Below are 13,943 nucleotides of genomic sequence, written 5' to 3'. Positions count from 1 at the left end.
CTGGAAGGAGGGCTCCCATCATCCTTGCTCACATCACCACTTTCAAAACCTCCTCTTCCACCATCACTCCTCTCTCCGTTTTTCCCATATCTTGTTTGATGGCTTATCTATGCACCTACAGGCCAAATAAGTTCCATATTTGACTTCTTTACCTCATTTAGGAACCCCCGATCTCATTATCCTTCAATGTCCCCATCTTCCATGACCTCTGTTCCCAGTTGACTGTAAGCACATACATAAGTGTTCAGAATTTAGGCTGCCCCATCCCTCACTCCCATTTTCCACTGAATTCTCTTTAAGCACTGGAATTTGTTCATATATAGTTTGTTCCAAAAGTCTTAATGAAACTTTAAGTTATTGAGGGTTAGACTCTGGGAACTCTTTGAACATTCCCACAATAGATATCAAATGATTTGTACTAAGTCCCTGTGAGCCTTGAAGGCTTTCCCTAGAAGCCCTGATACTCAGACTCTATGTGTGCCTATGAAAGGGAATGCAATACACTGCTCTACACATAAAGGACCACTACACCCTTCTCCATTGTTGCCTGGAAATCAGTTGACATGTTGTCACAGAATCAAGGAAGAGGCTATAGTCAGTTGGAAGAAGTATAGATAGTACTGTGATCATTTCATCAGCAAGCCATTTTCTATTCAATGTGTTTGCATTGTCAATGACTACAGCAAGTGAGAGACCCTCCACATATACATTAATTTTAACTGGATCTTTGTTATAAGGGGCCTTTAAATGGGTGCCACAGTGCATCGGGAGATTGAGGCCGGGAAGTAATTTCTGTGGATATTAGGACTGCCCTTGGGCGGGATCCTGGCCATATTGAGATAGCTTCATAATGGGTGACTCTCTCGCTGATTGGCTGTGTGTGTGACCTCACAGGCCCTATGTAAGCCCACTGCAGGCAGCAACTGCCCTCTTTAACCTCGTGCTCTTCACCGTGGCTCACTAGCCTGGGTGGCCAAGCCAAGATGGGTAGCCAAAAGAGGTAAGGGTTTTGGTAGTGAACACATGGGTCTTCTGACCAGTTGTTCACTCGGGAACCAACAAGTCAGGGCATCAGTCAGGGCATTATGTGAGGAGGTATAATAAAGGCTTTTAAGATTACACGTGGTTGTCCTTGAGTGCGCTACCGGTTATTAAGCTATAGATTCAAGAGATTGTGGCCAGAGACCTTAGAAGGCCTCAGAGGAGGCGAGCCGGGTAGAGCTCACACTGCAAAGGACAGTGGTCAAAGGTACTCTGGTGGGTCTAGGACAGACTAGTAATTGTAACTGCCAGGAGAGCACGTTACACTTTGTCAACCCAAATATGGGATGAGTCATTCATGCTTGTTACATTTTCCATTTATATCATCTTTAATCTCTGTATACCATCTAAGTTCATCTTCTGTTAAGGGTTATTTAGACTCCCCCGAGTAATTCAAAGAATGAATTCTGTGAAATGGTTATATTTTTTAAATTCCCAATGTGCATTTCCATTATCAATCAATCAATGAGGAGGAAGCTAGAGGACTTAGTGGTAGAGTGTTGAGTCTGTACTCAGGAAGATTCATTTTCCTGAATTCAAGTCTGGCTTCAGACATTTACTAGATGTGTGACCCTTGGCAAGTTACCCAACCTTGTTTGCCTTAGTTTCCTCATTTATAAAATGATTTGGAGAAGGAAATAGCAAACTATTCTTTGCCAAGAAATAACTAAACAGGTTCACAAAGTCATATGTGACAAAAATTATTGAACAGCAAAAAAGAATTAATGACCACATTTTACATAGATATAACTTTGAAGAGTGTAAATTAGAATACATATGACCACTTCACAAGACTCATCATCTGCACTAATAGGAACCTAGTTGTTAGTGATGTAGTGATCATATTATATAGACCCTGGAATAAAAAAGACCTAGGTTTAAATCCTGCCTTTGATAGTCTTAACTGTGTGACCATAAGTAAGGCAGTCAACTTTTCCTAGCCTCTGTCTTCTCATCTGTAAAATGGAGATAAAAATATCTATAGGTTCTACCTCACAAGATTGTTGTGAGGCTCAAATAAGACCAGGAATGTAAAACATTTTGCATGCTATAAAGTACACTATAAATATCAGCCATTATGGTGACAATCAAAATAATAATAACTGACATTTGCATAGTGCTTTAAAGTTCTCAAAGTACGTTACACATATTATCTCATTTAAGTCTCACAAACAGCCTTATGAAGGATAGCAGTCATGCTAATGTTATTTTCACAGCAAAGGCTGCCTGGATCTGATTACCTCAAGCAGAAATGGCTTATTGCCTGCCAACAGCAGCCAATCAGTTTGTGAAATAGCACATTCTCTCCCTCTAGAGCAGAAAAACAAGTGACCCATTCTTTAGGTGCACCATGACTGCTTATATGTGTGTATGTGCATGTGTGTTTACATATATATAGATGCTTGAACTCAGGTTTTAGCTCAGTGCCTGGCATATAATAAGTGCTTAATAAATGTTGATTGGCTGAGATGCTCTGACAAGTTGGCAAGTTTTCATGTGGGGACAAAAGGGCACATTGTGTAGCGACAGAGATGCGCAGTTGAGATAGGATGAGTTAGAAAGATGCCAAGATAGCCTTTTTTTTTTTTTTAAAGTACATGTATATGTGTGTGTGTCAGTGTGCTTAATAGGGATGCTTAGACTGGCTTGTGTGTAAGCATATGGGTATAAATATGCACAAACATCTTGATATGAATGTGTGTATGTATGTATGTATGTGTGTGTACTATGTTATACCACTGATTCTCTAGACCAAGCTCCATCTACTTTCTCACTCTGGAATATCTCTTCATCCATACAATTCCATTCACCCATTGGTAAGTTCCTTCCAGGGCTTCAATTTTAAAGAGGGGCTCAGATGGGCCATCCATGGTTCTCTTTATGGTTGTGATTCTGATTCTAGGTTTTGTGGCCATTTTTCCACATAGGTACTTTTTGCCCCCATTTTAACTCCCTTTTATGGATTGTTTTTCCCCAGTAGATTGTAAAGTCCTTAAAGGCAAAAGCTATTTTTTCTTTTTACTTGTATTTATATCCCTAGTGTTTAGCACATTGTTTGGCACATGGTAAACATTAACAAGTGCTTGTTGTCTTGCCTGTGTGTACGTGTTTGTTAGACTAGATATGTTTAGGCAGATGCGTATATGTGAACACAAGTGTGTTTATATGCATGCTTGTGAGCAGAAGGATACCCAGAGAAATATATGTATATTGGTGGGGAGGGGACATATAGATCCCCTGGTATGTGCCTAGGGATTCTCAGATAGACTGTGCAAAGAGATACCCAGACAGGTTGGCATCTATTCATGTATGTTTGGGAACAGAAAAACCCAGGCAGCCTGGGGTGTGTGTATATATTTGGGCTCAGGGGTGCCCAGACAGGCTGGAAAACATTCCTCTCTGTACCACACAGATGGGCTGCATTGAGCAGAGTTTTGTTCCGTTGAATCCTTTTAAGAAAATTGTTCCTCGTGCATCTATGCCTAGGGAACATTTGGGCTATGACTGACAGGGGGATGCAAGCACATGCTTTGGACCTCTCTGCACTAATCTGATCTACAAAGGGACCATAGAGTGAGTTATTCCAGACAGGGCATGGATATAGAGTCCTCACCTGAACCAAGGAGGTTCAGGGCACTAAACAGGAGTTTTATTTTTCCTCAGAAGATTTGAAGCCTTGAGCATAATAATAAACTAATAGCTAACAGTCAGTTTAATTCAAATAGCTATTATGAAAATGGCATACTATGTTCCAGACATTGTATTAGGTGCTTAGGAAACAAGAATAAACAAGTGCCTGTCAAGGAACTTCCCTTCTACTGGGGCAAGTCATCTAGGTACAAAGATAAATCCAGGAGATATACAAATACAAAGCAATTGTTGGGGGTGGGGAGTGCTAACCACTAGAGAGGAAGTTCTTAACTTAGGGTCTGTGAGCTTTAAAAAATATATTTTGATAACTATTTTAATATGATTTATTTGCAGCCCTATTCATAGTATTTTATTCATTTTAAAACCTAATTCTGAGAAGGGATCTATAGGCTTTACCAAATTGTCCAGTGGGTTCAGAATACAAGAAAGATTAAAAAGCTCTCAACTAGGGAGATCAGGATTGACATGATATAGGAGATAGAGCTTAGTACATAATAGCTAACATTTATATAGCACTTATTGGTGCCAGGCACTGTGCTAAGTACAGTTATTATCTCGTTTGATCTACACAATAACCCTGGGAGGTAGATGCTAGTACTAACTTCATTTTACACATGAGGAAACAAGATGAATGATTTGTCCATGAGCACGTAACTAGTAAGTGTCTGAGGTCACATTTGAACTTAGGTTTTACTGACTTCAGGCTCAGAATATGTAAGTTGAGCATTTACATGGTTTTAAAAATGTGCAAAATGCTTTATTTATGTGAAATGATGTGACCCTCACAACAACTCTGTGAGGTAGGTACTAATATTGTTATTATTCCCATCTTATAGGTGAAGAAACTGAGGCTCAAAGAAGATAGAATGTAAGGCCTTTGACGGCAAGGGCTATTTCATTTTTGTCTTTTGTATCTCAGTACCTAACATAAACCCCAGTACATAGTAAGCATGCAATAAATGTTCATAACAATGAAATGTCATATAAATAAATAATATATTGATCTGTCCAGGGTAACACAAAACTAGATCATGTCAATGGCTGGATTTGAACCTGAGTCTTCCAAGCTCCAACTGTGGCATTCATTCTTCTATTCCAGGCTAATTATCTGTATGTGGGAACTTGCTCTATGAATAGAGTCCTAACTCTTCCAAGTTTTCATTGAAAGTCTTCATCTGTTACTATGGGATGGGGGGGAGGCCATCCCTAAATAAGTAATTGCTGACATTCAGTTTAATTCAAATAGTTGGCCTTTCTTCTCTGCCGTTCTTTGCATTGCCAGGCTGATCTTCCTAATACACAGGGCTGACCATGTCCTTCTATTCAGTAAATTCCAGTGGCTCTCTATCATCTCAAGGATCAACTATAAAATCCCCTGTTGGGCTTTTAAAACCTTTCACAACCTGGTACTTCTCAACTTTTTAGTATCCTTAAATTTACTTTTACTTATAGAGTATCTAGGTGGCATAGTGGATAAAGTACCAGACCTGGAGTCAGGAAGATTCATCTTCTTGAGTTTAAATCTGATCTCAGACACTTCCCAGCTGTATGACCCTGGGTAAATCACTTAACCCTATTTGCCTCAGTTTCCTCCTCTGTAAAATGAATTGGAGAAGAAAATGGCAAACCACTCCAGTATCTTTGCCAAGAAAATCTCAAATGGGATCATAAAAAGTTGGACACAACTGAAAAATGACTGAATAACACTTACTTATGTCCTATACTTAGTCTTTGAACCAATGACACTGTTCTTCCTATGACTGGAATTGTTTCTTCCTCATCTCTGCATCTTGTCTTGCTTGATTTCTTTCGGATCCTCAGATAAAATCCACTTTCTGGAGACTTTTTCTGATCCCTCTAAATGCTGGTTCCTTTCTTCTCTTGATTATGTACATTGTGTCCTGCCTATTTCTTATTTGTATATAACTGTTTACATGTTGTCTCCTCCAACAGTTATTAGCTTTTGGGGAGCTGGGAATGTTTTTCCCCTTTTCTTTGTTTCTCAGCACTTAGCACAATGCCTGGCAAACAGGAGGCTCTACCTGACTTGTCTGTGCCTCTGGTGATAAGCTTTTGTGCCTTTAGCTAGATTGTTCTTTGGATAATACATGGAAAGTACATTTTCGGTTTTAGAGCCTTTTCTGTTTGAAAGAATTTTTAGAACTTTGCTGGCATAGCCTTCTAGAACCCAGGGCTACTTCTATTCCATAGCAAAGTATCAATGGATATAAAAGAATACAGGATCACAGGGATTGTGACCTGTAAGGAGTGACCTCGGACTTAAACTAGTTCAAACCTCTCATGTCCTAGATAAGGAAATTACAGCTTAGAGCGTTTGCTATCAGCCCAAGTTCAGACATAGCATGACTTTTTGCCTCCAAAATCCACTGTACTTTATAATATACATTCATTCCTTTATTAATGTTTATGACATCAAAATGGTTTTTTTTTGAAAATATGAATGAATGAAAAAAGGCACAGATCAAAGTGCTTACTGTGTACCAAACACTGGGTTAAACTAAATACTTGGGGTACAAATATAAATTTAAATTAGTCCCTCCCCTCAAGGAGGTTACACTCTAGTGGAATGAGACAAGCCAAATAACGGAGTGGAGGAAGTGAAGGGAAGTGTGATCTGGGAGGTCATGCCAATGGCGAATGGAATCATTTGGCCGTCCATTAACATGACTTGTCAGAGGCAATGAGGGGATGGATAGGATTACAGTTCATGGAGGAAGAGATGGAATGTAAGAGAGAGTTGGGGAGAAGGTACCTCCCCAAAGGTGAAGATGAGGTCACAAAGTCCTTAGGGGATGTTGAGCCAAGGCTTAATCCCTCCCAGGCATGGTCTTTGATGTTCGGATTTGGAGAGTATGACAGCAAAGCAGCAATGAGAAATATACTCAATTGATCAAAGTGGACCTCCAAGCTCTTCAGTCTCTCTGTGTTCTTCTCTCCTTTGCTTCCCACTCTACCTTACCTCCCCCTTGCTTTTCTAAAGGTAGTGCCATGAAGGTTAAATGTGCTGGCTGGCAACATGCCAGATTAAGGCATATAGAAAATACATAGCATCTTGGGGCAGGATAGTCACAGACCTTTATTCAAACAACAAGTATTATTTTAAAAAATAAAGTACACTATGAATGGAATAAGAGAAGTGTTTTATTTCTATTCACAAAAGGAATGTTTAAATATAAAAGAATCACTGCACATAATAGAATTCTTATTCTGAACTTTACAAACACCACCATCCTCCTCCACACACACAAAGGAGGTATTTTCATATACGTAGTAGAACAACAAAAATAACAAAAAGAGATGGTACTTAAAACTGAGGATTTCTGTTTTGTAAAGATTGCTTTTCCTTAAAAATATATAATAGATTCAATATGTTAATTCCAGAGTTGTTCTGTTGTCTGTCATTCTTTCTGATTTTCTTTTTTTTTTCCTAATAAATTAAATGTTTTAATGACTCTCCTTTTTTTTTTTTTTTTTTTTTTTTTTTTTTTTTTTTTGGATTCAGGAGGAGACAATCAGGATTAAATAGCTTATCCAGGTTCACACAACCATTAAGTGTCAAGAATCAGATCCTCCTGTTTCCAGAAGTGGTGTTATATCCACTGTACTACTTTTCTTCTTTCCCTGCTTCCTTCCCTCGCTCTCTCTCTCCCTTCCTCTCTTCTTTCTTCCCTCCCTCCTTCCTTTTCTTCCTCTCTCCTTCCCTTCTTTCCTCCCTCCTTCCCTTCTTTCCTTCCTTCTTCCCTTTATCTCTTCCTTTCCTCCTTCCCTTCTTTCCTTCCTTCTTCCCTTTATCCCTTCCTTTCTCTCTCCTTCCTTTCTTCTTTCCCTTTCTCCCTCCCTCCTTTCCCACTTTCCTCCTTTCCCTCTTCCCTCCCTCCTTGCCTCTCACTCTTTTTTCTTCTCTCCTCTTTCCCTTCCTCCTGCCCTCCTTTTCTTCCTTCCTTCCTTTCGTCTTCCCTCCCTCCCTCTCCCATTTTCTTTTTTCCCTCCCTCCTTCCCTTCTTCCCTCCCTCCATCTTTTCTTTCGTCCCTCCCTTCTTTCCTGTTATCACTGCCACAGAAGAATAGAAGGAAGAAAAATTCTAAGCTCTTGTAACAAATATGAATATTAAAGCAAAACAAATTTCTACATTGACCACATTTTATCCTGTATTTTGAATCTCTCACCTTTCTGTCAGGGTGTGGTAGCATGAGTCACAATCAATTCTTTGAATCATGGTTAGTTATTGCATTGGTCAAATTTTTTAGGTCTTTCAAATTTGTTTTACTTATAACGTTGATATATACATTATTCTGGTTCTGCTCATTTCATTCCACATCACTTTATGCAAGTCCTCTCAGGTTTCTTTGAAAATGACATTTCTTATAGTACAATAATATCCCATTACATTTATACCACAACTTGTTCAGTCATTTATCAATTGATGAGCAACTTGTTAGTTGCCAATTCGTTGCTCTAACAAAGAGAACAGTGGTGAATATATTTGTATATTTGAGTCTTTTCCCTCGTTGTTCACTCTCTTTGAAGAATGCATAGTTCTGATAGTAATACCATTGGGTCAAAAGTTATGCCCATATTTAATGACTTTCTGTGCATAGTTCCAAATTGCTTTTCAGAATGGCTGAATCAATTCATAGCTGAACCCAATAGTTCATCAGTGTATCTGTTTGTTGACAAATAATTTTCAATTTCCAATAATTTTCATTTTCATCAATAGGACAGATGTAAGGTGGAACCATAGACTAACTTTAATTTCCATTTTTCTAATTATTAGTGTTTTGGAGCATTTTTCCACATGGCTGTTGCTAGTTTGGATTTCTTTTTTTGGGGGGGAAATTATCTGTAGTAAGACCCTACTTCATGTTAGGAAATAGGGACATAGATACTGTAGAAGGTCTCTGCTACACAAGCGCCCACATCTTAACAATTGCATTGAAACTTATAAGGGCTGTTACTGGCCACGTATGCTGGGCTTAGATCTTGCTTTTGTATATCTCTGAGTCATCAACCCATCCTGCTGGGTAGCCACCCTTGGGAGTCTTCATCATCTTCCACTGCAGTCTCTTCAGTGATGAGTCAAACATGGCACTCTCAAGCTTCCATTTATTTTCTTGGAACCAGGAATGGCAGCTTCACATGCTCAATGCAGGGATGGGGATGAAGAGGAAGCCTTTACTACAATATAATGAAACTGTAAAAATTGAATGGAGCCAGATTTTCAAGAATGTTCAATACCAAGCATGAGAGGAGATTGTATTTGGTAGAAAAAAATGAAAGAAAAACCATGCAGTTTACTGAATAAGGGAGTGATATGGTCAATCTTGGGCTTTAGAAATATCACTTTAGTAGAAGTGTTGGAGAACGATTGGAGAAGAGGAGAGATGGGGCAAGGAGACCATTTAAAAGACTATTGAGAAAGTCCAGGTAAGAGATAATAATAGTTAATCACTAACACTTATATTTAATCCTTACCATGTACCAGGTACTATGAAAAATGCTTTACAATTATTACCTCATTTGGTCCTCACAAATGGATCTGGAAAGTTGGCACTATAGCTATTCCTAAGTGTGACTTTAAAATAGGTAGAACACTTGAATGGGGTGGGATTGCAGGTTAAAAACCTTATAGTCCCTGGGGCAGCTAGGTGGTACAGTAGAAAAAACCACCAGCTCTGAAATCAAGAGGACCTGAGTTCAAATTTGAGTTCAGGCACTTAACACTTAGCTGTATGACCCTGGGTAAATCACTTAACCCCAATTGCCTTAGCAACAAACAAACAAGAACCTTCATAGTCCTTTTGCTAAACCTAAAACATTGGAGCCAGGGGGTTCTCTGGGAAAATGTTGTTTTAGGGCATATAAAAAGATAAATTATTTTGTTTTAAGTTTATACAAATTTTCTCTGTAATCTGATGATTAAAACCAAAATTCTAGTAGTATGAAAAAAGAATCCCGGTTTTGGGGGTGTCTCCATAATATAGTCATATCCAACTCATCACGACCCCATTTTGTGTTTTTTTGGCAGAGCTACTTGAATAGTTTGCCAATTCCTTCTTCAGCTCATTTTATAGAGGAGGAAACTGAGGCAAACAGGGTTAAGAGAGACCCAAGGTCTCCATTAAACTGAGCATAATTTGACTCTAGATCTCTGAAGAAAAGGGAAAATCCTCAGCTCCCATGAAAACATTTAGGCAAACAAGTTGTTGAACATAGGACAAATTTTACTTAATTTTACAAAAAGTATAAAAGGTAAAGAAAGAATTCTCACTTGAACCCATGAACAGTCTAAATAACTTTCTTCTCTTTCTAATAGTTCTCTACCTTCCTCAGAAACTTCTAGGATCCATGTCTCACCACATCTCCCCAAAATATATAAGAATTCATTATCACTAAAGAGTTGACTACTTTACCTGAATTTGTACAATATACACCACTCATAATATCAGTGAAGGGCACATTTTCCTCTCTATATTTTGGCTTAATCCCTAGCAATTCTGCATGTTTAACCTATAGTGAATTACTAGCTATGTAGGGGAGGGGGAGGAGAGAGGGAGAAAAATTTAGAACACAAGGTTTTGCAAGAGCAAATGTTGAAAACTATCTTTTCATATATTTTGAAAACTAAAAAGCTATTATAAATTTTTTTTTAAATTGCATGTATTGCTAAAAAAAATTCTGAGCTTTACCTCCTGTTTGATCCAAGAATTCAGTATTATCTAGAAATTTCTCCTTTCAATTCCTCTGGTTGTCTAGAAAGTCTTCTTATGCAGTTTATGTCACTTCATTTCTTCTAGATCATATTCTTGCATCTCCAGGTTTGGCCCAGAAATTCCTTGTTTCCACTAATATCTGCTGCTATCTTTGGAGATGAGATGAGCTCCTTTTTAGGTTCCATACAATTCCTTGTTATACACAATTCACTGGGTTTAGTCAAAAGACAAAATTATTAGAATAATTAGAAGGAACTTCAGAAGCCATTTAGTACAAACTATCCTTGACCAAGAATTCTTTCTACATATTGCTCAGCCTTCATTGAAGACCTCAAGTGATGAAATACTTATTATCGCATGAGAAAGTCCTTTTGACTTTTAAATAGCTCCCATCATTAGAAATTTTTTATTTTTACTAAGCCTACATTTATCCCCATTAGCTTTTACCCAGCATTTCTAGTTCTGCCTTATGGTGCAAGTGTTGTTCAGTCATTTCAGTCATGTCCAACTCTTCATGTCCCAATCTGGGATTTTCTTGGCAAAGCCACTAGAATGGTTTGCCATTTCCTTCTCCAGCTCATTTTACAGATGAGAAAACTGAGGCAAACTGGATTAAGTGACTAGCCTAGTTAGGGTCTGAGGTCAGATTTGAACTCAGGAAGATGAGTCTTCCTGACTCCAGGTCTGGCACTTTGTGCACTATGGCACCACCTATCTGCCTTCTGGAGCCTAATCCCTTCTGCCTCATAATAGTCTTCAAAGATCTATGTTCGAATACCAACTCAACTAATTGTTCTTAAAAAAAAATTAAAACTAAGTTCAAAATATTAAAAAACAAAACAAAAAAGTACAGAAAATAAAAATAAAAATAAAACATTGTCAGCTAATTGTTCTTGCTGTAAATTTGAGTGAATTTCTTCACCCCTCATTTTTCATATCTATGAAATAAACAAATTGAATGACATCTAAAATTCTTTCCTTTTAAAAATTTTGATTCTATGATTCTATGTAGCCTTTGGCCTTGGTGGGGTGGGGGTGGTGGTGCTGGTGCTAATCGGGGGAAATAATGGGTGGTAAAACTGGGATATCCTGATAATATAAGGAGATTATCCTTCTGACTTAGATAGACATTTATTCAATGTCTTGCAAATTGTTGGAACTTAATAAATGTTTAGTTGTTGAATTTAATTCAGAAAACATCTCTTGACTACCTGAGAGTTTGTGACCTCAGGGTACCTCTAGAAATGAATAAGAGACAATTTGGCAAAGAAGATATGGCACTTTGCTTAGATCTAGGAAGTCCTGGGTTCAAATTCCCTCCTAAACTAGTTATTAGCTGTGAGATTACTAGTAAGTCCCTTCATCACCTTGTGTCACAGTTTCCTCGATTATTATAAGGAGGGAGATAAACACTATGGTCACTAAGATCCACTACAGCTCTTCATCTATAGTATAAATGGAGGTGACAGCATAGGTTCACAGTTCATCTCAATTCAATTCAATGAGTACTTATTGAACATATCAAACACTGGGCAAAATGTCAGAGATACAATGACAAGATAGAAAGATGCCTTGCCCTCAAACTTACATTCCACTGGAAGGAAGCACAGGTGGGCATCATACATGTGGGAGGAATTCCCACAGTGAGAGAATAACGCATCCCTTTAAGTGAGTGAGTATAATGCAAAAGTGCAATAAGATGGACTCAAATTGCTAGGAGTTCAGAGGAGGAAGAAGTCACTTTTAGATGAGACATCAGAGAAGGCTTTCTGGAAAAGGAAGCATTTGATCTAGACTTTGAAATATGGATAGGATGTTCATGGGCATTGGAGGGAAAAAGCAGAAAATAAAGAAATAGGGCAGGACAGACAAAGGGAACCTTTTAAGCAATCATAGAGTCCAGAAAACATGGGGGTATTTGATTAGACTGTAGGATTCCTGTAGAGACATGATGGGAGAAAAGACTGGATATGATGCCTATGAAATAATAATAGCTCACATGTCTATAATATTCTAAGAATTTGTGAAATGCTTTCCTCCCAACAGTGCTCTGAGGAAGTTAATATATTTTACAGGTCTGGAAACTGAGGGTTGTAAAGGTAAAGTGATATGTTTAGAAAGAGATAAAGCTTCCCGATCTCCTGACTTAATGTCTAACACTCTTTAACACTCCATGTTGATTCAAGGCTACTACATTGATAATATTTCCAATAGGCTATTTTTTGAGATACTCATGGAACCAAAGGCTAATAAATATTTTAGCATGTGTTAGGGGTCCAGGGCAGGACTATCAATGTTATATTGCCTTTGCTAAGCCTTTCAGGTTTCTTTTTGTTTCCCTCACTCTATCCCTGTTTCTTTGTCTCTGTGTCTTTCTTTCTCTGTGTCTCTCCCTCTCATTTTCTCCCTCCCTCCCCCCTTTCTGTATCTCTCTGTCTCTGTCTCATTCAGAAATCACTATGCTCCAGTCGATAGTAAATACAGCCTGGAAATCCTCCCATGCTAATTATCTGACTGGACTACTCTCAACAGAGTTGGATTCTGATGAAGACAATTTGAAGGAGTGTGGGCAGATCCCATTTTGCTATGGAACATGGCCCACACAGAGTCTAGTTCTTGGTCTTTCTTTTTTTCCATGGGGTTCCCAGAGTGGTCCCATTCTTCTGGCCCATTGCTTTGGGGAGTCTAAGGGAGCTAAGTCTGGCTTTGTGCTCTGAGGTGCAGATGTGCCTGTATTAGAGAAGCAGACGTTCAGAAGCGGGTCTGGATTTGGTCAGATTTTGGGATACTACTACTGAGAACTGACCTCAACTTCTTCAAAGCCTATTCACCCAAATGAGCATGAGTTTTTGGCTCCACTTGGGTCTAATTATAGAAGGATCTGTTGGGAAAGAGAAGATCATCCCACTGGACTCAGGTCAGCCATTCTAATCTAGTTTGAGGGAGCCTTCCTCCTTCCCAGTGTCACCCTTTTCACCAGAGTCTGGGGAACGTGGCTGGGTCCTGAGAAGCTACTTCTCCGCAGGTGGTTCTTGGTGGTAACTGCTAACTCCAGCAGCTTCAGGGAGCATTAAGACAAGCATTTGGAAAGGAAATGTGACACCTGGATATTGCACAGTATAATGGAACCAGCCAAGTGGGAAATGTAGCTTTTAAATAGGTTTTGTGTTCCCCATTAATTTCTCTGATGTTATTAGTCCTGACAGAGGAGGAGAAGGGGCTGGTCAGCAACTTTCCCCTCCCTTGCCAAGGCCTTTCTGTTCACAGGGGTCTCTGTAAGTGCCTTTAATTACATCAAACCATGGTAGATCCTATGCAGATTGTAGTTTATGGTACGTCTGATAGGATCAGGCAGACAAACTTGTGCATTCATTCATTCAGTCATTCATCCATCATTAAGCACCTAGCATACAGTGGTGACACAATGACATTTATAAATAAAACAATCCTTGCTCTCAAGGATGGGTGGGTGGGATGGAGAACAATATGAGATACACTGGGAAGAAGGCCAGACTAGA

Source organism: Sminthopsis crassicaudata, chromosome 3 (assembly GCF_048593235.1).
Source record: "Sminthopsis crassicaudata isolate SCR6 chromosome 3, ASM4859323v1, whole genome shotgun sequence".
Taxonomy (NCBI): domain Eukaryota; kingdom Metazoa; phylum Chordata; class Mammalia; order Dasyuromorphia; family Dasyuridae; genus Sminthopsis; species Sminthopsis crassicaudata.
Note: the sequence above shows the minus strand (reverse complement) of the source record.